General features: G+C 38.8%; 1 protein-coding gene across 8 annotated transcripts in view; it reads right to left on the reverse strand.

Moving 5' to 3' along the window:
- SULF1 (sulfatase 1) overlaps nucleotides 1-23,904 on the reverse strand; it is a 147,750-nt gene that overhangs the window by 93,496 nt on the left and 30,350 nt on the right. For 6 of the 8 annotated variants that reach the window (XM_058422602.1, XM_058422592.1, XM_040082051.1 and 3 more), the window contains exons 4-5: nucleotides 7,586-7,651; nucleotides 5,231-5,328 (exon numbers count right to left, since the gene is read on the reverse strand). The exons of the other annotated variants lie outside the window; for them this stretch is intronic. The gene's annotated coding sequence lies outside the window, so the exon portion shown is untranslated. The remainder of the gene's footprint in view (nucleotides 1-5,230; nucleotides 5,329-7,585; nucleotides 7,652-23,904) is intronic. 8 annotated transcript variants of the gene reach the window in all.

The raw sequence follows: 23,904 nt of genomic DNA on the forward strand, positions 1-23,904 counted from the left end.
TATGTCAATAGCACATATACTTATATAAACACATGTCCCAATACTTTTCTCACTACAAGTAGATTTAAGCAGTTGCAGATATATAATTTTTTTCTGGATGTCCAAAAAAGTCCTCTGTGAAGAAATGTCAGGCTTACCCATATACCTCACTCAAAGAGCATTTACAGTTTTAATATTTCTTTATCTCACCACTTATGTGGCATTAGGCAGTTCTGCCTGTTTGCATGGTTTTGCTTTAACATTTTTCTTCTTTCATTTTGGCCTTAATATGTAAAGTCACACAAGAGTTTCCTTTCTGATATTCTTTTCTTCCTTTCCCAGACTATATAATGTGATCTAGTCCTCATGTGAACCTCATGAAGATCAACAAGGCCAAGTGCAAGGTCCTGCATGTGGATCGAACACAAATATGGGTTGGACAGAAAAAGGATTGAGAGCAGCCCTGAGGTAAAGGCTTGGTGTGTTGGTTGACAAGAAGTTCAGCATAATCTAAGAATGTGCGCTTGGAGCCCAGAAAGCCAACTGTACAGTGGGCTGCATCAAAAAGAGAGTGGCCAGCATCTCGAGGGAGGTGATTTTACCCCTCTACTCCACTCTTGTGAGACCCCACTTGGAGTGCCACATCCAGCTCTTGGTGTTCTCAACACAAGATGGACACGGAACTGTTGAATCCACAGGAGGACCATTAAGATGAGGGCTGGAGCACCTCCCCTCTGAAGACAGGCTGAGACCCTTGGGGTTGTTCAACCTGGGGAAGAAAATGCTCCAGGGAGACCTTAGGGCAGTCTTTCAGCACTGAAGAGCATGAGCAGGATATTTTACAAGGATAGGTAGGGATAGGACAAGGGGGACAAAAGGACCAATTTAGATTAAATATTGGGAAGAAATTCTTCTCCATGAGGGTGATGAGGCACTGGAACTGGTCACCCAGAGAAGCTGTGGATACCCTATTTCTGGAAGAGTTCAAGGCCAGCCTGGATGTAGCACTGAGCAACCTGGTCAAGTGGAAGGTGCCCCAGCCCCATGTTGGGATTTGGATCTAGATGATCTTTGTCATCCAACCCAAACCATTCTATGACTATGATTCTATAATAATTAAAATCCAAATTCTTTTATAGAGCTACTTTGCATTTTTGCAAGAAAAATTTTGAGATACTTCTGGATCAAGTTACTGGCAAGTAACAAGAAGTGTATGGCTGAAAAAAATCACAGTTCTTCTTAAATGTTCATCTGATGGAAAATATTTGGGAGGAGGCAGAGGAAATAATGACACATACAATTCTTCTACAAAATCCACCACATTTCTTACCTGAAATATTAGGAATATTTTTATCAGACTATGCATGTCTTATTTTGGTGCCCTTGCATGCTTGTATTTCTCCAGTAAGTAATGACTGATACACAACAGGAAGGAAGTGACTTGGCTCTTACAGGAGGAAAATCACCACCTAAATGTAGGAAAAGGTCCGTAAATACTTCCAGAGACTAGAAATTTGACCAAGCAAGCTTGATCTTGAAATCCTAAGAGCAAACTTAGAAAGAAGTTCCTGCCTTCATTTTGGTGCAGGTTGGGAAGGAAGCTGTTTGGATCTCTTTTAGTCTTGCCCGTGTCTCTGTTCCTGAGCGCACCAAGCACACTGCCCAGCAAACTGCTGACCGCCTGTTCCTCATTAAGGCATGCGGTGCAGAGAAACACGCCAGTAAGAAAACCAACGAAGCAACATAATCAGCAGCTGAGAACCCCTTCCCACTAAGTAGCAGGAGGAAACGAAGGAGAAAAACCTCATCCTTTCTCTTTGCATCTCTACTGGTGTGAACTAATTTAATAGGGATGAGCAGCCACAAAGGCAAACAAGTTAAGTGACATGTGGTAGGTTACAGATATACTAAAAATGAAGCCAAGAATCTTTATTTTCACAGCTTCTAAAGGGAAAACTCCAAGATCACAGACTTTCTACTGTATTGACAGTCTGTAAAAAAAACTCCCTCTTGATCTTAATCAACAGTGTATATAGAGAAACATGGGAAAGGCTTATGTGTGAGGGTGTGATGGGAAAGAAAACCACATGGAAAAGGCTCTTGTTTACCAGGTCAGAACAGAAATGGGATGTAGGCAAGAGAGTCATAAAAAGGAGAGGAAAAGAAGGGAGGACAAATTTATGTATTTTTCTAACATCTCATTTTATCAGCTACAAGTTTTGTAGTTCGAAATCATTTGCCCTCATGCATTTAGGGGGACATCCCCCCTTATCTTTCAGATAATAATCCCCTTCTACATAATCCACTTTTTCTAACTGAGAAACTTGACAACGTGAGAGGAAGAAGAATCAGTTTTGTTGGCAAAAGTGGAATATGCTACTCAGAGAACTAAGGTCATTGATGGTAGAGATCACACAGGGGGTATGCAGAAGTGACTAGCTTCTTGTCATGTTTGTTGGCAGATAATCTTTCTGTGGGTGCACGTCTGAACTTGTATAGGTATGCAATACAGAGGTGCACCTCTGTGTTAGAGGACTTTTCCTAAAGAACCTCCCTATTTTTGATAGGTATTTCCTTGTGACCTTTTAGCAGGAGAGAAAGAAAAAGTCTCCAGACAAGGAGATGAATACATTTGACAAGATTCTGGCTAAAGAAAAGCTGATTGCAGATTCAGCACAACTTAGCTGTACCCTGTGTAGACAAATAATAACAAAATATTACAGCACAGAAAAAGGAACCCTACAAAAACACTGTAGCTCTGCTGTACACCTGCAAGCAGGACTCTCAGCAATACCTTGCTGATGGGCCCTCAGTGTTCACACGGTAAAATGAAGGGTGATGCAGTGAACTGCAAGAAAATGTTACATGTTCTAATGCTCTCTGTGTCTCTTCCTCAGCCTCCCAGCCTCTCCTAGCCTCACTTAGCAAACTACTGGCTGTTGAGATTTTTCCAGATGTTATGACACCCATCTGACCATCCACCCATGTTTCTCTGGAAGACACTGCTGGTCAGCCCCATACTCCATGCAGACTCTCTCTTAAGTCCTGTAACTTGCAAGCCTCTCCAGCTCCCATTCCAAGATCATGCTAATTTCACATGGACTGAAATGGGTTTTTCAAGCTCTTTCACTTCCCAAAAATAAACTGGGAACTCTATATATGTATTGGGAACTGGGACTGGGATACACGTGTCGGCAGTAATGAAACTACATTTCTAAAAAATCTGACCCCGAGGGTTCAGTTGAATTCAGCTTAACTGAAGTTGGCTCCTGGAATGTCAGTGGATAATGTGCCAGGAAAGTCTTTGCACTGAGAGTGTCATTAATAGATTATATACATAAGAGACATGATTTTTAAGCTTCAGGTCAAAAAGTTGCCTTTGCATTTTTCTTGAAACTTTCCAACTATTTTATCCATGGTGCAAGTGATAACACTTTACTTCATAATAAATATTCTAGAGGCATTCCTAGTACTTGAATATGAATTCAATATGAATTACATTTATGTACATTCAAAGTTATAGGTTTATTGTATGAGACACTATGACCCTCAATCTGTAGAGAAAAGGTATGTTTATAAACTTTTCTTATAAAACCTTTCTAGAACAGCAGATGATGTAGTTAATGAAGAGTGAACCACTGAAATTTCACATTAGATAAACAATGTTCAAGCTTTAAAAAATAAAAATTAACCTTCAGATCTGCGAAAATTGCTTGGAATTCATCCAATATAACATCTCTCTTAAGATTATTTGGGCTTCCTGCCTTTGGTAGACTGGAAACATGACCAAAATGATCACTTGTCATTTCATTGAGTAGGACTGAAAGGTATGGTAAATAATAATTTGACCCATTCTCTTCATCAAAATCAAGAGCACTCATCTATATAATATTATTTCATAACTTCCACTTCTGTGGAAATCTGTGGCATGCATTTTCCTGGCCTTGGTCTGGTTAACCTCTTCAAGAGCAACCTAAGAAAATGATAGATAAATCTTTAGATAAACATAGTAAAAACTTAGATAAAGCTGGGAGGGAAAATTAAGATGGAAATTAAGTTAATTACTGGATCACTGGTATAGGACAGCCTGGATATTCTGATATGATTCATGCAAGAAAATAATATCTGCTTTATATAGGACCATTATGCAGCCACACATCTGGAGGGAAAATAAAGCAGACTGAATAATCTTATGTTAATTCTAGTAATTATGAAATATTATCTGAAGATCTGGAAATTCAGATATTTTGTAATTAAAATAACCTATGAGCTAACATGTCAGAGAATAACTGGTTCCAAGAAAATTCTATACAAAGACTTGCATGTGAAATAAATTTGATGTATACCAGCTGACTTTCACTAGCAATGTCTTAATTTTAAGTCCAAATTTACCTCTGCCACACATATACCTGCTATTAAATCACATGCATTTGCAAATTGTTTAACCAGAAATACTTATGTAAATGAGGTGACAGAAAATAATACAGCTGAAGGAAAAATGAATCTCAGAACATTTCAAACTTCCTGCTCTGTGTTCTGTCATGTGTTCTTTATATTTTTATTTGTTAAGCTGAGATGTATGATTTGATACTCAGTCTATTGCCATAATTCCCACATCACAAGGTCACCACACAACTTGCTATGAGTTCCACCTAAAAGCCAGCCAGATCTTGAAAGCACATAACTACCACAGATATATTGGAATTGCTTTGGCAGAGTCACATAAGACAGCTTGCAATAATGGTTTTTTTTTTTTTACCATGACCAGCTGCATACAGTGAGATTAGGTTCAAGTTTTCATAATCTTCATGTTCACATAAACAAGGAAAAATTCCAAACCATTATTTTTGCTTAATGTATATCTTTCCCTGCAGGAAAACTGCACTTTTATCTTGACATAACTGAAGCCTATTAAATATTCTTTTTCGTAAACTCAAGACAGGCATACACTTTTTCACAGGTTATTATTCAATAACCACAAAACATAGAATTCCTGGATGTCTTAAAAATTAGAAAGTTAATAGTTCCAAACCTCAGATTGAAAAGCTATCTGTGTAATCATTTACTGGGTTACTAAAATGTGAAGGGTCCTTGGGTTAGTCTTGAGCCTTTAAAGTTTGGCAGAATAGAACCTCCAGAGGATTTACTACAGCTTAATTATTGACCTGACATAATACTTAAACTATGTAGCACAAAAACTGATGACTTATTTGGTTTAAGTAATTACTGAATACACATATCATTTTTGTACCTTTGAAAATTTCCTGAAGTTAATGTGTCTTGGTTAATTTTCATAGCATTGGATAGAAGTCTGTATGTCTCGCTCAGTGAATTTATTATGGGCAAAACCTGCAAAAAGGGGAGAACACATTAATACTTATAACTACTAAAAGTCACACAGTTGTAACATAAGCTCTGTTCATACTGGGTTTAGTATTTGTTTGCAAAATTTAACTTTTTAATTCCTATTTACTTCACTGAATCACTCTGTGGAACCAAGTTTATTCACATATAATTACCTTGCTTGCAAGTTAGCATGTTGTTTTAGTTAAAATATTTGAAACTTAGAGCCTTAATATACCCAGATTCTAATGAACACTTCAAATATCTAGATGTCCATCACTAAGTTCTATAACTTGTCAGGATATTTTCTGAGAATATGTGTAATATTTAACTGAAATTTCTTCGAGATAATTGTCTTAGCTTTCATAATTGTTCATTTGTCCTTTATTAAATAAGATAATATTGAAATCATACATAAATTAGCACAAATTATTCCACTTTGTCTTTAAGCATCTGAAAGGTAGCTACCACTATCTGCTTTATTAAACTGAATTCCTTGCTCATCTTCTTCCTTTGATAAAAGCCAACTGGTTAGTATCTACTTTCTCTGCTTCTAAACTAAGCTACTGTCACCCTGGTTTTTCTGAGTTCTTTAAAGCCTTCTACTTGTTCATAAGATGGAGTCAGTTTCTTTAGTTTCTGCACAATATTAGGAGCCGTTTTTGCTTTTCTCACGCATGGGAACATAAACAAACCTTTTGTTTTCACTCCCTGTCTTTTGTTTACATATTTCTAGCCTGAAAATTATGTAATTGACAGCTGGTCTGGCCAGTGGTGTGGAAGGGTAGTAACCCCAGAAGCCAATCCACAACCAGACCCACAAATGTATAAAAATGGAAGAAATAAACAGGCTGTCTCTCTCGGCCCTGCTCTGGCTGCAGACCTCTTGTCTCCATGTTATTGCTTTGCGTGCCGCTACCACAAGCTACTGTTAAGATTCTAGATCTCATAGGTGATTTCAGTCAGGAGAAGGTTTCCCTGACAGAAAAAAAGAGCTTTGCTTCATTTATTTTCATGAACACAGGAAATATTTTGTTGATGTGAGCCATAGTTTCAGTCTCAGCTAGATGCAAGCTTCTGACAGAAGAACCACCACCTTCTCCCACTGACCTGGCAGTGAGTCTTCCCTGCCTGTGTCAGCACAAACGCTCCTGGGGCTGAGGGGAGCCAGGTGAAAGAACTGATCTGTCCAAGGACTAACCATGCCAGCCAAAATCATTAGAGCAAACCAGCAAGCAAGATCATTTTTCAGGTGGGTCAGCTCTTTCACTTGGCTCCCTGCGTTGTCACACTGGTTCCAGTGCTCTCACAAGAAAGGAGGAGAAGCAGGGGTCACCACACCAGAAGTCAGCATGTGCAGCTTGAAGCCCTCGCCTCGAACACGTGGGCACCCAAACCACCAGACAGTGCTTTCTTGCCTAAAAGTCAGCCCATCAGTTAAAAGGGCGTCTCTCTAGACTTTCTCTTCATCTGTAGTGGAGTCTCTTTGTCTGTCAGTCTGTCTGCTCCCCTTCTCCAGGATCTCTCACCATCTGGTGCACCACCCTTCTGGGAAGAGCAGCCAGCCCCTGGCTGCCCAATGTTTGTGCCCTCTTGAACAGCTCAGAGGGCTGACTTTGGGTTTGGAACAGTCATTCTTTACTGTTTCATACAGCTGTTTGTAAGGGCAGTGGCAGAGATGTCTATCTCTTTTGAGGCTGGTGACTGCAGTTAGATTCTTTATTTGAGAACTTCTGAAAGGTCAAACTGAACCTTATTAGGAAAGCTCTGGTGACTTGCACAGACACCAGCAATGCGAACAATGAACACAGATGGGGAGCATTATTTCAGTCACAGCTGGGTACCTGGGACCAAAAAAACCCAAAAAATACCAGGATAACTGGGGCATTTATAGCTCCCAGGGAATGGAGTGGGAGGAAAAAGAGAAAGAATGAACTCTCCCTGCAATAAACCAAAACTGGAGATAGTATAAATCAAAACTGAGGAACCTGAAATGCATACAAGCCTAATATGCTGCTACAAAATGAAATGTAACCTTTTCTTCTCTAACGCAGAACAGGTTAATACAGTGGCATAAACAGTGGACTCGTTGTCTCAGTTAATTGGAAAGGATTGTGAATTTTAAATTGTCAGTATTTTGGCAGCCAAGATTGTGAAGGTTTAAATCAAAAGCTGCCAGTATTTGGGAACTTAACAAATTACCTCATAGTTATTAGTATGCCATAAATAAGTACCTGCGGTATTATGGTCCTCTAAATCTTACCTTTTTCTTATTCAAGAAAGAAATATTATCATTATTTTTCCACTCTCAGTTCAGTCTCTTTTTTTTCTGTAATAAATAAACCAATAGAAAATTTTAACAATTTCTAAGCAATAAACTTAATAACGTAAAAATAAAAGAATAGAAACCCAAACAAATCACTTTACCTGTACATTACTTCTAGGAGTAAATCCCAGCACAGTAAGAAAAACATAGCATACAGAAATGTTTTTTTGAGCTGCCCCACAAACTTCACTGGGACCATTGTCTCAAATTTCAGCAGGGAGCAGTTACAACAAAGTACATTGGTACTGCAATTTTCTCCATTTATAAATAATTCCTTTTCTTATTTAATTATTTTCTTGGGAAGATTATATAGGCAGTATACAGTATCTACAGAGGGCAATAGCTCTCTAAATCTGCTTCTGCAGGTGAAAAGCAGAAATCCAGCAAGACTTATTTAGATTTCAGCCAGTAAGTTCAGTTAAGCCTGCTTCCTAATAAATCAAAATACAAACCAATGTGCTGTTAGGTTTTCAGTTTGGCAATGGCTTTGAAAACCAGTAGGTCTTCTGCAATTTCACCTCAAAAATTTAGACTCAGAATCTATACTGAACACTCTTAATGCTTAAAAAACACACAGGCATGAAACAACTAGGGAAGTGAAAATTAATGTTATTATTGTGTACATATATTATGTGGCTTTGGATCTTTTTGTATGAAAGATCAATTTGTCCAGCTTTTAATAATACATTATTTTTGTTGCTTGATTTCCAATTTTTTAGCAGGGCAGTAATTGCTAGGATAATCAGACTGAAGGGTTTCTTTGACATTGTCACTAGCAACTATTGAACTTTTTTGCTCACCATTAATGTCACATAAAGTTATGGGCAACTAAAGAAGACTTGTCTTTCTCTCCAGATACCCTCAGCACTCTTGTGCATGTATATTGCTCAGGCTGAGAGGTTAGGAATTTAAAAAAAAGCACTCTCACAGTCAATGACCCTCAACACAACTTGTCTGTCCCAATGGCCACACAAGCTCTCCTTTGACCACATCAGAGGAGCCAGCAATGCTCTGCCAACCTTCTGAGTGCCATAACTCTTAGGTGACCAGTGCTAGGGATGGGTGAGTGCACCAGGGCCCTTCCCACAGGAGTTGGTTGAATGAACAGTAGTGTTAGAACAATTTTTTTCCCACAGCAAAATCTGTGATATAATAAAAGGCCAAGTTAAAAAAAAAATAAAAAATCCACTTATTGTATTAGCTAGATATTAGCAAGCCTCATGATGAAAGGAAATATCAGCCATCAGCTACACTACAAGAAGATGCGAAGGAAGGATAGGTGTGCAAATACTACAAGATGATTAACCGTATTGTTCCTTCAGTTTTAAAACATTAATGAGGTCTAACTCTGTTTTGTTACTGTTTCTTATTGTAGCTACATGGAGGGGCGAGCTGTGATGCATAGGGACAGATTTTTAGCCTTGTAGTGCGAGTGCAAATCCCACAGAAAGGGTGACAGTGTAGAAGTACCGAAGGATGAATTTTGGCCCTTAAATTGCTGTTAAAAGTAATATTTTTTCCCTATTATTATTGTTGTTATGGGAAACAAATTAAGCAAAGAATTTTTTGGAATAAAAGTCTTTCTAATGGCCAAGAATGTAATACCAAAGAAAATAAAACAAATTGTTAAGACGAAAACTAATGAAGAAAAAAATGGTTAAAACAGCAAATTAAACAAGAAGATGCTTAAAAAAAAATCCTCACATAATTCTTACTCACAGTCAGTAAGCTGACTGCATGTGGACGAGAAAATTTTTGTAAAAATATCTCCCTCTTTCACTGAGAGAGATAGATGATTTTTTCTTTTTTTTTTTTTTTTTTCCTCACTACTTACTGAAGATGTTAATTTCAAGGACGTGATAAGACAAAACCAAGAATCACCTAATTGTACTATCTGGGGTGAAACACTGACTTTAGGAATCTCTTTATCTATGCGCACAAAAGAGTAAAAATATCAGATGATGAAACAGACTGATGATGAAATAAGCCCTTGAATGACGTATAGAAGAGTCAAACAGCACTGGAATCAAGAGGAATCTTCCCATTTACCTAAGCAGGCACTAAACAAGTTCATACAGAGCAGAAAAATACATATAGAGATGGTTACTACCATTGTCAAAGTTTCCAGATTCCCATTTTCCACATTCATGAGCATATGAAAAGACAGTGCTTTCCTGTAGGTGTACAAAAGAGTTCATTATGACTTAACTTTGGAGAGGAGGTTATACCATAATTTTATTCTATGGAAAAAGGATTCCTTTATTTTTGCTTTAAATACTGCTCTGTTTAAATTAACATTAGAATTTTAATTTTAAAATTCTAAATTTAAATTAGAATTTTCTTTTTCCTTAGTTTTATTCCTTGGGTTTCTGTGCATCACTTACTATCAAAATTCTTAATACAAATTCTTAATGTAGCCAGGAACCTTGTCACAACACATTTCCAAACTGCAGTACAGATGGAAACTTAACAGCATCCCATGATGAGAAAGGCTTACTGCACACTGTAATACATAAAACTATTATTTATTGTTTCTGCCTTTGAACAGCCGGAGTTTAGATACTACCAGATGGCATATTGTTTGGGAATTTGGGGGGATGTAAATGCATGTGTGACACTGACAGAAATCCTCCCTGTATAACATAGATAACCCATAAAAATTAGGAGAGGTTACTGTGTGCAGGACTTTTTCCATACCTGGGACATATTGGCGATAAAAAGTGTCCGATATCATTCCAGAAGTGGTAATAAATGGTTGTAACCATCTCCTGGGGCTGCAATCATCTTCTTTAATTTCACAAAGGAAACACTGTCACAAAGTCCCCAAGGAAGACCAGGGGGACCGCAGGGAGTGCTGTGTGTGATTCACTTCATCTCAGACAGACCTAAATTTATGCACCAAATTTCGTGCCAGAAGGGAGGTCTTTCGGAAAACAGCAAAATACCAGACCTACATCTTCTTACAGACTCAGCCTGAGACGTTCATTACTTCCTCAGACCTATGATACACAAAGAATGTCCTTATGCAGCAGCTTCCCATTTCACTCAGAAACAACTTTACTTCAGTGGACAACTCGGTGATTTCTCTGTGCATTTCCATATGCATAAATATTCTGTACATAAGTTAGAAGAGCAAGATGATTGCAGATGTAACTCTCTGAAAAAAGAACTACCTGGAAAATATTTCAGTGGCAAACTTCACAATTGCCAATAAATGGACAGCAGAATTCAAATCCAGTTACCCAACACTTATTTTTGCTGGACCATCTACAAGAATAATTGCAGAGCAGCCTGAGGAACCACAATTTATGCAAGCATTGAATTTTCTTCTGGCTTTGTCTTTCTTATTGACTTCAGTAGGAGGTATTTCTGGATAAGGATATAACCTAGTATTTCTCAGAACTGCACTCCATTATTGACATATAAGGGACATTCAGCGTACACAGAGCTCTCCCACTGCCTGGCATTGTTATCAGGCCATCTAGCCTTGCTCATAGTAGATTGAGAAGACAGAGTAGTAAAAAGGCACCAAACGTCAGCAACTTATGACCTTTACTGACTCCAGCACTCATTCAGCAGAATTGCCATTACAATGGAAACATCTATCGTTTAAAAAAAAAAAAAAAAAAAAAAAAAAAAAAAAAAAGATCAGCCTTTGAAGATCAATACAACATCTATTTCTGTATGCAAAACAGTACAGTTATAAATGATCTCATATGCTTTTAGATATTCATAACTCAGTAGGATTATCTCAGTAGACTAATTTATATGCATTTTTGATCACTTACTGCTGAAGATGACTTGCTACTAATGTGCTGGATATACAAGGAGCAATTTAGCATCAGTCATTAAATGACCTCTGATGCTCATTTCTGGGTGAAAAGGTACAGAAGAAAACTTCTGCTGTCACCTTTTTGAAGAGTACATACTGCTTTTAGCCATCATGAGCAGCCCACTTGAATGAAATTAAGCTACATAAATTTTTTTTTCTCCTGAAACAACCAACTTAAATAACTTAATCTTTCATTATTTTCGTGGATACAACTAAAAATTATGGTAGCAGTTGAACTTTTGAAAAAACATAGTAGCCTGATCCAGGAGTCTATTTTGCCACACTGTGCAAAAAAGGCTAGCGACAGGATTCAAGTCTGCTTCCCTGTGCTCTGCTAGCTGGCTGGTGACAAAACTAGACACAACCCTTAACTTCAAAAGAACAAAGGGGAAAATTCTGCTTTCTAACATAAATATAGAAAACATAACCAGAGGGGTAATGGTGTTGGATGGGCAAAGGAAGAACAACCCACATCATCTACCTGAATTTGTGTCAATCAATTGACAATGTCTCCTTGTCTACAAACTGAAAATGCGTGGTTTTGATATGTTGAGAACTTGTTGGATAAAGAATTGGCTGGGTGGTCACACTTAAAGGACTGGAGTCAGTGAAGAGCAGTGAAAAGTGGTGCCCCTCAAGGGTCCATATTGGGACTGGGACAGTTTAACATCTTTGTTGGTGACAAGGACAGCAGGATCGAGTGCACCCTCAGCAAGTTTGCCTTAGACACCAAGCTGTGCGGTGCCGTTGACACCCTGGAGCTGGGGATGCCACCCAGTGGGACCGCGACAGGCTCAAGGGGTGGGTCCATGCAAAACTCATGAAGTTCAACAAGGCCAGGTACGGCAGGCTCCATTGAGGCAACCCTGGGCACAAGCAGAATGAACTGAGTGTAGAGAATGAACTGAGCCCTGGGTAGAAGGAATTAGATGAGTTGGTTGACAAGAAGGTCAACATGATCCAGCAATGCATCAAAGGAACTATGTCCAGCAGGTCGGGGGTGGTGATTCTTCCCCTCTACTCCCCTTTTCTATCGCTCTCATGAGACCCCACCTGGCGAGTTCCATCAAGCTCTAGGACCCCCACACAAGGAGGAATTTGAACTGTTGGAACATACCCACAAAAGGGCCACCGAGATCAGAGGTCTGGAGCACCGCTCCTCTGAAGACCCAGTGGGAAAGCTGGGATTGTTCAGCCTGCAGAAGAGAAGGTTCTGAAAGGACCTTAGGGAAGCCATTCAGTGCCTAAAAGGGGCCTACAAAAAGCCGGCAAGGGACATTTTACAAGGGCATGTAGGGGCAGGACAAGGAGTAATGGCTTCAAGCTGAAAGAGGGTAGGTTTAGATTAGATATTAGAAAGAAATCGTATAGTGTGAGGGTGGTGAAGCCCTGGCACAGGTTTCCCAGAAAAGCTGTGGATGCCCCATTCCTGGAAGTGTTCAAGGCCAGGTTGGATGGGCCTTGGCAACCTCGTTTTGTGGAAGGTGCTCCTGCCATGGCACAGAGTTTGGAACTAGACAATCTATAAGGTCCCTTCTAACCCAAACCATTCGATGATTCTATGTATCTAGTATGGATTTTATTTGGCAAATGTACTAATACTGAATAGAACAAAAGACTTTGGGGATATTCCTGTTATCATCATTCCGATAGCATCAATAACTGAGGAATGTGGCAAAAAATATGTGCCATCTTATAAACACCAGAAAGGCAACAGAATCTCCTTGACCTAGACTTCTATACCACCATTATAATTTTTCAGGGTTTAAAGCATTCCCATGTTTCTAATATGCAATTATGAGGGCAGAAAATAATTAATTTGCATTTGAAGAGATGTCTGTCTTAGTTTAGGTATTTGGAAGACCTGGCAGACACAAAATAGACTTAAAATGTTAACTGATACCCAAAATACGTGAAGGGGGAGGTGAAACAGGAAATTTCTAAGATGTGACTTGATGAGGGTTAATGAGCCCTCAATTATGTGTGTACTTTCTTGGTTGATAAAATATGAACGTATTCCTCTGCCTTACTGTTCTGTCAGATTTTTCAGCAGCAAAATACAGCTTTTTGTTTAGTAAGAAACACAACCTACTGACAAGGTTGTTTCAGTCAGAAAAATAACTCAGAGGTCTTATAAAGAAGATTTTCTCATATTTTAGTACTTAAAATAACAAAATCAGTATGACTTGAAACTTGACCACTCCTTATCATTTTCTGAGCAAAAAGAACAGCATCACTACAATCAATGAATCAAAAAGAAAGATGAACTTAATTAAAAAATTTAAGGAGCAATTGAAGAAAGTGAAACATGAAGGTGGGGAAGGAGAGAAAAAAAGCCTACTTTCTGGAAATTTGCCTCTCTTATTTGGAGAACGCACAAGTTTACTAGAAAAAGATGGAAAAGAAAATAAAAGTAAATAATAAATCTTTTGTGTTAGCTCGTTAATGTCTGTGCTTTTTACATTTTTTATTAGCTTTTTCTTTTTTTTTAAGAAATGTGGAACCATTCCATGGACACAACTGAGCTCTGCCTTCTGTTACGGGTTGCAGCACCCTTGAAGTTTGAAATAATTTAAGCAGTTCTGTTGCGCTTTCAATTCCCCACCTTCTTTTTTTCTTTCAGTGGATTGAAATGTGACCAAATAGCAGCATGACTGTGAATGGAAAAGATAATTCTCACACGACATTCTTCTCAGTGCTTTGGGGAAAATGCACACATACAAACACATTTGCTGATGTCTGATTCAAGATGTGAAAAAAAGAGGAAAAAACTATGAGGTTTTTTTTCTGAAATTGGAAACACACTTTAAAATTCTCCTATGATTTGTTTTGTTTAGGTTAATTATGACTTCTGCTTTATGTTGCCACAATAGACACTAAACATTTGCAATATATTTACTGAGATTAAAAGAATTATGGGATGAATTTGTATCTATTACGCCATTAGCCTTAAGCAACACTGCTTTATTAATCAGTGGGATTATATTTTTATAAGTCAAAAAGGTGACTTATCAGTGTAACCAGACATTTTGCATTCTCGATACATCACATAATAAAGAGTGCTAGCAAATTTTTCCCTTCAGGAAAAAAAAATACTCTTTTGCTGAAATCTTATGTTGCTATATTGACAGAGCTGGATTAAAGGTGGAGGCAAAAAACCCATGGATTGGCTGGGAAGTATAGTTTGCGCTGCCTCTCTCATGTCTGTGCAATTTGTTTATTTTTATGTCCTTATAATGAACTTCAAAATGAGAAATTCCTGAAGTTAAGTATGTCCAAACGAGTGAAAGCTGCATTAAATATTCTAACGCTAGCAATCCAGGGATTTACTTCTGTTGTTGTGCCTCCCACGCGCGTGCACACAGAAAAAACATTCACTTTCCTTATTAAAACATGATGGTGGAACTAGTTCTTACTGAGACCATTTTTTCCACATCCTACTCACAAAATCTAAATTAGATTAGAGTCAAGCTTCAGCCACATTGTCTCCTCTTCCAAGGAGTAGGGTTTTTTTAACATCTATGTATCTTTTGAGTTTCTCCAGCGATATGAAGGACTGTGAAAACTCTTAGCTATAAAAGCTATTTTAGATCTTAAAAATTCATGTCTACTTTCTTTCATGCAGATTTTCTGCTGTATATTGTTAATTTTCCTGAAGTCTACAGCCAGAAAATTGGCATCAGCATTTTCCCCTTAATATCATGGTATACAGGATAATACAATATTAATTCGCAAGTGAAACTCAAGGCCCTGATGCATAATTTTTGAAATTTATATACTCTTAATATAAATTAATTCTTCCAACTCTTCTATTTTCTATATTCCTATCTCTGGACAAGTTTATTAACCCTCTAGCAGAGTCAGCAGAAAAGGAGGCCTATCCCTATGGGAGAGTTCCCGAGTGCTTCTTGTTCATAACTTGGAATATAAACTACCATTTTAAAATACTTCAATGTGCATCAAGATGCAGAGTAGCTGAGAAGATGCCATAGAGCATATACATCTTTGTTTGCAATGAGACTACTGATTTCCAGGAGATTAACAGAACAATAGAGAATCTCCCTGAGGCACCAGAGATCAAGGATCAGTGCAGAATAAAGATGTGTTGAGGTTCCAAGCTACAAGTGAGGAGTCTAAGACAGTATTTCAGACCCATCATCTTGCTGAGCAAAGAGTAGACCTAACAAGTTGGTGAGAAGGATACTTTTGCCTTGTCAGAACTTGCAGGTCTAAATTATCCTGCTCAGGAACAGACAACTTCTCTTCAGGAAGTTATAGGAGGAGCTCAATCCTTGTATGGTCAAAGCTCTTGTGGTGCAAAGGACACTGCTAAAGAAACTAGAAACATCCTTTAGATGAGAGCAGTTGCATGCTTCTTTTCTGCAGGAGTCTCATAAATAAGTATTCCCCTTTACCACAACCCTATACAGAACAATGCAATTTCTTCTCACTTTCCTCACACTGTGAAATTCTGACAAAGATAGCTCACGTGTGGACAGAGCTTCAGGAAACATGTATCTCACTGTAGATATTCAAGAAATGGATAAATGGTGCAGGAGGTCACATCACTTGTATAACAGGTAAGTCAGTAACTAATCTTCTCTTACGTGCCAAAGTTCTTAATTAAAAAAAGTGTTTCAGATATTTTGTCTTATACCTATAAAAAGAGAAATTGAAATTTTGTTTCCTAGAATACTACCAGAGGTTAGTAATGTTCCTAATTAAATGCCTGGCATTGAATGGATTGAATGTTCAGTGCTATTCAGAAAGTAGTTAAGTAGTTAAGCTCAGAGAGCAAGAAGCTTTTTAAGAGAGCAGGTATGAGCAAACGCAGGTAGAAATCAGGCTAAAATTACACCAAATATTATCTAAAGTAGGGTGGCTTGGACTTTGTATGTTTTCAGTTGATAAATTTCAGCTCTGTTGGTTAAGTCTTTATCTGGCTGCAAAGAGAATTTTAAAATAACTTCATTAGGACAATACATGCATCAATACGATGTGTGCATATTGGACTAAAATTAGATTGCTGTAACTGTCAGTTCTAAAGTTACAGAGACATATAACAAGCACCACTATGGAGAAGCGACAATAAATTATGGGAAGAAGTTCCAGCCACATGAAGATGAGGGAAGGCAGCACTGCTGTAAAGCAGCAAGGTATTCAGGGGAAATAATACCACTAATATAAATGATAATAAGTTTTCCAGACTGTAGGGTGCAGTTGTTTGAAATTGATCTATTTTAGGACTCAAAAAGGTAAAGTCTTCCCAAACTTCTGTAGAAGGCAATAAAAAAAATCCATACTGAAAACAAAGCCTAAACTCTAAGTAAAAATCTTGCATAGTTTTAGTTTATATGTTTTAAGTAGTAGTCCTCAACACTGTTCAGTTGGACTGCACAGCAAACCACTGAATTTGAGATACTCTGAAGGAGATCTTAAAGATGTCTAACATGACAGACCTGGCTAAAACCAGGAAGAGCACCCTCTTATGTGAACGTATTTTGGAGAATTACTTCTCCTGCAGTTCACTGTGACTGGAAGATCTATTTAAAGGTGAGCTAAGAATAACTGCATATATCACAAACAAACTAGAAGCTGGAATGGATTGCTGTAGTATACTGCTTTTTATAAATAACCAGTTTTCTAAAAGACACTGAGAAGTCAAGATGGAAATCAGGAATAAAATTTAATTTAAAGTAAGATAATGAAAACACCAAGGTGGGAGTAAGTGCTTCAAGCATGATCAGCAACAGTCATTAAGTTAGAGAATGACACTGAGTTGGAGGTAGCAGTGGTTCTCCTCAAAACAGGACTGATAGAAGGACCTAGGTGGGTTGGAACAAGGGGCCATCAGGATCCTAGCAGAATTCAGCAAGGACAGACATGAAGTCTCTCTGCTCAGAGCTCATTAAATGGCACCTATGCTCAATTTTTGGGCTTACAGTACAATACCAGCTGTGCTGAACAGAAGCAAGATCAGTGAAGGGCTATCAAGATGTTTAACAAGGGTTGGAGTGCCCTGCAGTGAGAACCTGGGGCTGTTCCTCCTGGAGATTAGCTGGACATGGGAGGGCTTCAGAGCAGCTGTCCAGTGCCTGTAATTAGGTAATAAAGAGAGAGCCAGGCTCTGTCAGGGGTCAGCAGTGCATGGCAGGAATACAAGAGATAACAGGCATAAACTGAAACAAAAGAAAGTCAGACTGGATATAAATCAAAGCAAGCTTGTTCCCTGAGACAAAATCAAATAGCAGAACAAGTTGCTCAAGACACTGTGTACTCAATATATTCTGGGGATTTTCAAGATCCAACTGGATAAAGTCCTGAGCAACTGGATCTGGTCTCATAACCTAGTTTTAGCCTGAAACCTCCTAAGGTCCTTTCCATCTTGAATCTTTGAGTGTTCATTCTGTGAGTATATGAAACGTTAAATATATTTGTGAAGGGCCTGGTTGAGAGTGTCTTCACAGGAAAGGTTGGCTTTCTTTATTCTTGACAGAGGGATAAAGAATTGACTCGACCTTCCCCAGTCAGAATATTTATGGATTAGCGTAGTGCTAATCATAAAATTGTGCTTTGTGAGGGCAAAACTTATGTTGAGAACTAAACCAAAATGAAATTTTAGTGTGAAGATTGGCTGGTTCTTTCCCTGCACTGCACAGCCAGGTCTTGCACTATCATTACACATTATTGTGTGTCTCGTAACAAAGCTCCACGGAACACAATTTGGTGTGGCATAACAAATGGAGACATCCCAAACTTCAAAACTCTACAATGGTTACTACTGAGACTGAGGGTAGGAGAGAGCTTCAGATCTAGCCCTTCTCCTCTCAAGAGTGTGGTACCTGAAGAACATGACTGCCTTTCCTGTAAAAGCATTGGTGTCCTGAGGACGTGTTTTCTGCTGTCTCTGAAACTTTTTTACAGGATGATTGAAAAAGTCTTTTGGAAACACACCAAGGGCTGAGACCCCCTAACTAGCCAAGAGCATTCTGTCTCACTCTGTGTGTGGCAGTAGGCACAAAAGATGCCCAGAGAGAAATGGAAAACATAGCAATATTTCTAGATTTTTGCAGAAGCAATGCACTTAATAAATTGCAAATGCAGCAATTCTGTTCATTTTTTCTTAATGACAATAAAGAAGATGCTTGGGAAGGAACCCATTAACCAAACAGATTTTTTCCCAAGATTTGTTAATCTCTAGCAAGAGAACTGACAAAATCATCACTAACAAAATAGAGCTGGAGACATGAAAGAAGAAGGCTTGACACTTCATCGTCACTGCCACAAACTATTAATTTGTCCCTGAAAATCCAGTGTAACAACTTTGATTCAGGAAAATGAATGGCCATAACAGGGAAAGTAAACATGAGCTGTGGAAAGTCTTTCTGGTTAAGCTGGAAAGGCTTCAGCCAAGATATTTCCCACTTAACCTTCATCAAAGAAAAGGTCAAAAAAGGCCAATGTGTTTAAGCAGGGCACAGGATGGAATAGAACAAAACTTCCTATGAAAAAGATTAAGTTCACATTCTTTTGGTCTTCATTAAAACTATACCACATCACTCCACACTTTCATTTAAAGCAGCTTCTGACAGCACTGAACACAAGATCTTAAAGTATCTTTTTATCAAAAGATAAAAATGTAAATGGAAAACAATTTGTATACTGTACGCAAAACAGGGAAAAGTATGACGGACACATAAGAAACAGAAAGGAGAAATAATACCTTAAGCCTTAGAAAATTATATAATCGGTGGTACGCAAGGTAATCATCCACCCAGTGTACTTCCATGTGCATGTACTCTAAGCTGAACAGCTACCAAGGCATACGTGGCTTTACCAAAGTGGAAAAATTTTTTCTGTGAAGTTTCTAAGGAAGAATTTTCTTCAAGCACTACAAAAGAGACGGAAATTGATGTCTACAGGTGTGTAATTTTCAGCTTGCTTAGAAAAACAAAATAGCTCTGCTTTGACACTCTCACCTCCCCGTGTCGGTTACAGCAACTATAATTACTGGACAACAGAATGCAATACATGATAAATGCCACAGTCAGGATTTCTCCTGGAAGAACAGATAAGTATACCTTTGAGCAGACTGATACATGACTGGATCAACAGATATGTGCAACAAGCACACAGAAATGCTACTGAGTGAGAAAAATAATATTTTTTTTTTTCCATCCTCCACTCGCCAAATCTGGTCAGCCTTCCTTTGGGATATCTATCAGTCATGATTCAGATTTCTGCTCTGTCTATTTTAGAAGTTCCCTGCTCTCAGTCAGATGTGATATCTTTCTTGCCCTATAGAGTCAGCATAGCACCTTCTTGCCCACCTCAATATTCATCCTTCATTGTTCACTATCATTCTTCTTATTAACTTTATATGTTGGCAATTCATGATCAAGTGGGGCAAAAAAGCTTCTTCAAACAGTGAGAGTGTCCCACACAGAGCTTTGAAGATAAGGACTGAGGCATAGACTCCTGGTTTCATACCAGATGTGACTCAGCAAGGTGTCTGGAAGTAGATGAGTGAGGCATTCTAGGAGACCTGCTCTGCCTCCCTGTGTTAGGCTCTCATCTAAAAAACCGGCAGTGCTTTTTTTTAGACAGTTGTTTGACAGTTGGGTATGACTTCAAAAACCCAGACTTATAAATACATGCATTACTGAGATCAATTCTGAACTGAAAAGCCCAGTGGATTCATCTGTTGTAGGCAGGGAAACACAGCAACTCTGGCAGCCACTGTTGTCTGGAGACTAAAACAAACCAGTGAATAGTTCAAATAGCTACCAGATTCAACACTCTGGTGTTCCACATGTACGTGTCTCTCTTCCACTGTCATGGTAGCACCCCAGTTCAGGCTTCAGTACTGAGCCCTGATACTGCAGCAAATGCAGAATGGTTGAGTTACTATTGTTATCTGAATGGTCTGTGACTGAAGGGCAAATATTCTTGTGGGAAATGAAAATTTGCTCTGCACTGTATGTTGCCCTGGGGCTCTCAAGGTTTGTGCATGAGTAATCTCCAGCAGAGAGTGAAGCAGACAGGTCACAGCAGCAGCATCATTCATCTGAACTCGAGCTGCTGATGCCTATATTGATGACCTCATTAAACTGTACATGGTATGTAGGAAACAGCTTTATTCAAAGCAGCCTTGAACCGGCACCCAAAGGCAGTGTGATAGGCATATGAATATGATTGCAGAATTCCTTCAACACAGATCCCAGCTCCTCAGCAAGCGATTCTCTCCAATAACCCTCTGGATTTCTTAACAACTAAGGATTCTTACACCGCATATAAAAGGAGAAATACACAAAGTACACATGATATTCTCACATTGGAAATGCTCTGCAGCTACCAGAAAGAGCAGTGCATTATCCAGCCTTACATACAAGGTAGACATGGTCCTCAAAACACACAATATCAAGATACAGTTGCGCAATGTCACCTGTCCAAGTCAGCACATACATCAGCTCTACTTAGCCATGTCCTTGTCTTATCTGGCTTTTGCAGACCACTTTGTATGTTGGCAACTATTATCCTCTCTAAAGATTTCACAGGATTTGATAGATGTCCTCTTTGTGCTATAGATATCCATGGTACCCACGACCAAAACAAATAGCTGTAACACAGACCTGTTTCTTGAGATATAGTTACATTACATCTCAAAACCTTCACAAGCTGATGATGTGCAAAACTGTGAAAAATTTGTGGAAAGAGTTTGCAGAGCAATTTACTGAAAGACATAACTGGACATGAGCTGAAAAAGATGAAAAAAGATCTGAAAAAATGGTGTACCTCTTTCAATACCTCTCTGTAGCTGCACACCTTCCTATGTTCAACTGCTATTTTTTTGAGGACTCTGGTGATCCCTGACTATGCATATCTCAGAGTCTCTTCATTTATCCTTTCCTCACTTCAGAGGATCTCTGCTTTAAAGGAATTCTCCATATCAAGCAGAAGGAAAACAAACCCCAAATTCAGTGGTGTTTTTGCTTAGGAGTTGAGTTGCACAGCAATAGAGCACAGGAAGATTTTCTCTGTGAGCCAATACATTGGCAATGGACTGGATTTTACAGTGGTATAAAAAATACCAACTCCCTACTGATGTAGAGATAAAAGAAACTACCAGAATTCCTGACAGATATTTATGTTCACTTCAGAACTTCAGTGGTGGTTGTCTCACTAAATCCTACCACATCCTGGTGGCCAAGCAGATAGTGTTCCAGTCTCAGTTCATCAACTGGCCCTAGATGTATAATAGATAATAGCAAGGTAAGTTCATATGTGTTTTACTAAAGACACATGCAAGATTTCAGATGCTATAGCTAAAATAAAATAGTGGGGAATGACACCAAAGGAACATCTGCTCAATATTCCTACAAAGGTTGGATTCATGCCGAATTCTATAAATTCTATATTGTCACAAAGTTACCAAAACCCAAATATTATTCTAAAATCTACAGTTCTTGGCATTTTTGCAGTCCTTGGGAGAAAAAAAAAAAAAAAAAAAGTGATAGTTAAAAGGTATCCTGTGCTGGTTATTTACAGGATGTTCTGTTTATTATTGCACTACTGTTCTCTAATTTGTGATTGGCATACCTCTAGGCAGTCAAGTCACTGGGAGATAATCTTCAAAAGATTTAGCATAGGTAGATCCAGAAACATGGGTCCTGAATCTTTCACTTTTATCTCATTCTTCCATTCTTTGTCCAACATCATAATCCTCTAAGATAATCCCTTATTCCTCATTGTGATTTTACTGCTTGTAGGCACCACCACCACCACAATTTCTGATTCCCCTAAGCTTTGAAACATTCTTTAAGTAACAAGCCTTTGAAACATTCTTTATGTAACAACACTGGGTGATTTTCAAAACATTTTTCTGTAACCTATATATATATATGTGTGTGTATATATATATTTTTTTTTTTTTTTTTTTTTTTTTTTTTTTTTTTTTGGCCAGCACAAGCCAGCAATAAAACAGGTGACACTTTACTAGAGCAAAGTGTTTCATTTCTACAGCCAGTACCAAAAATTACATTTAATCTAAGTAACCTAGTCTCTTGAGGTGAATCATATCTCCAGGGGTAAATGGAAGACCTGATGATGTCAAGTTCTTCCAGGTTAAGCTTCTTAGCAATCTTTGCAAAGCAAGCAAGCTTCATCCCTACCTATGAAAAGAGGCAGGTACCTTTGAAGATTTGCAAAAGGAAATCCTGCTTTCCTAACTGCAATGCTTGGAGGTCTTCAGAGGGACTCTCTTCATTGATGAGAGCGAGAACATACCTCTAGGTAGCTGCTGTATAGATATTTAAGACCCAAGGGGCACCTTTGCTACGCAGGCTGGATCCCACCCTCAGAATCTCTTTCACCTTTTTAAAGCAGCAGCTGAGCAGGTATTTCTGTTTCTTTCCTCTTTTCTCTCCACACCACTTATTAGCTTCTCTCCAAAACCTAGTTGTTGCATTAGAGAGTCAGAAATGGTAAGAGAGGAGTTTCCATATTCTGAGTGACACTGCAGCTATTCTCTAAATAAAAAGGGATAGGCTTTCATTAAAAATACACATTTAGCCTTGTGCTCCTGATGACACTGACACAGTCACACACATCTGTTATCACACTTCTACTGTAGACACACAGAGTCCCCCAGTGTGTGACTTGAGAAGGTGTCACCAGGTAGTTGAGTATCTTACAGCTCACAGTCCCCTAAAGCGTTGGCCATATTTCCCCTCCTGACCCCAAGCCACCAGCTCCAACCCCTTTCATTGTTCCGTGTGGACCCTCTGTCCACTTGCTGAGATGAACCAACTCAGTCGGCAGGCAGCCAACAGAGCTTCCCACTGCTCTGAGTTCATTCAGCACCCCAGGAGGTGAGCCAAGAGCCAAACCTGGCACTAGGAAGGAGATGGGAACACACTGCTGGAGGCAGAGGATGGGAGGATCAAGGATGGGTTTCTCCCGGGCACCAAGCTATTCTGCTGTCTGAGAGGAGTCAAGAAACCTCACCCTCTGTTGCAATAAAACCTCTTTAACAAAATGGGAGTTATCAGACGACCGATCAGAAATTTCAGGGGGAACTGATTACAGTAAACCTCAGGGAAAAAAAAAGTTGGGCTGTTTTAATTGCCAGGCACAACAAGCACAAACCCACCTTGTTCACACAGCCTGCATGCATTTACGTAGGGAGATCTGGGTTTTCTGCTCGTTTCCTTCATGTTTCTGGAGCTGCATGCGAGCCAGCTGTCTCAGCAACCGGGAGGATTAGGTTTAAAAAACCAGAAACCAGAGATCTGAACTTCTCACGTTATATCTTGACTCTTACACTTGAAGCTTTACAAAGGAGGCTAAATATCTTCAGACTACTGATAAAAGTCAGGAGAGCTGGCAGTTTTGCAGACATTTACAGGCTTGGCAACACATTTTT

This window comes from Hirundo rustica, chromosome 1, assembly GCF_015227805.2.
Source record: "Hirundo rustica isolate bHirRus1 chromosome 1, bHirRus1.pri.v3, whole genome shotgun sequence".
NCBI lineage: Eukaryota > Metazoa > Chordata > Aves > Passeriformes > Hirundinidae > Hirundo > Hirundo rustica.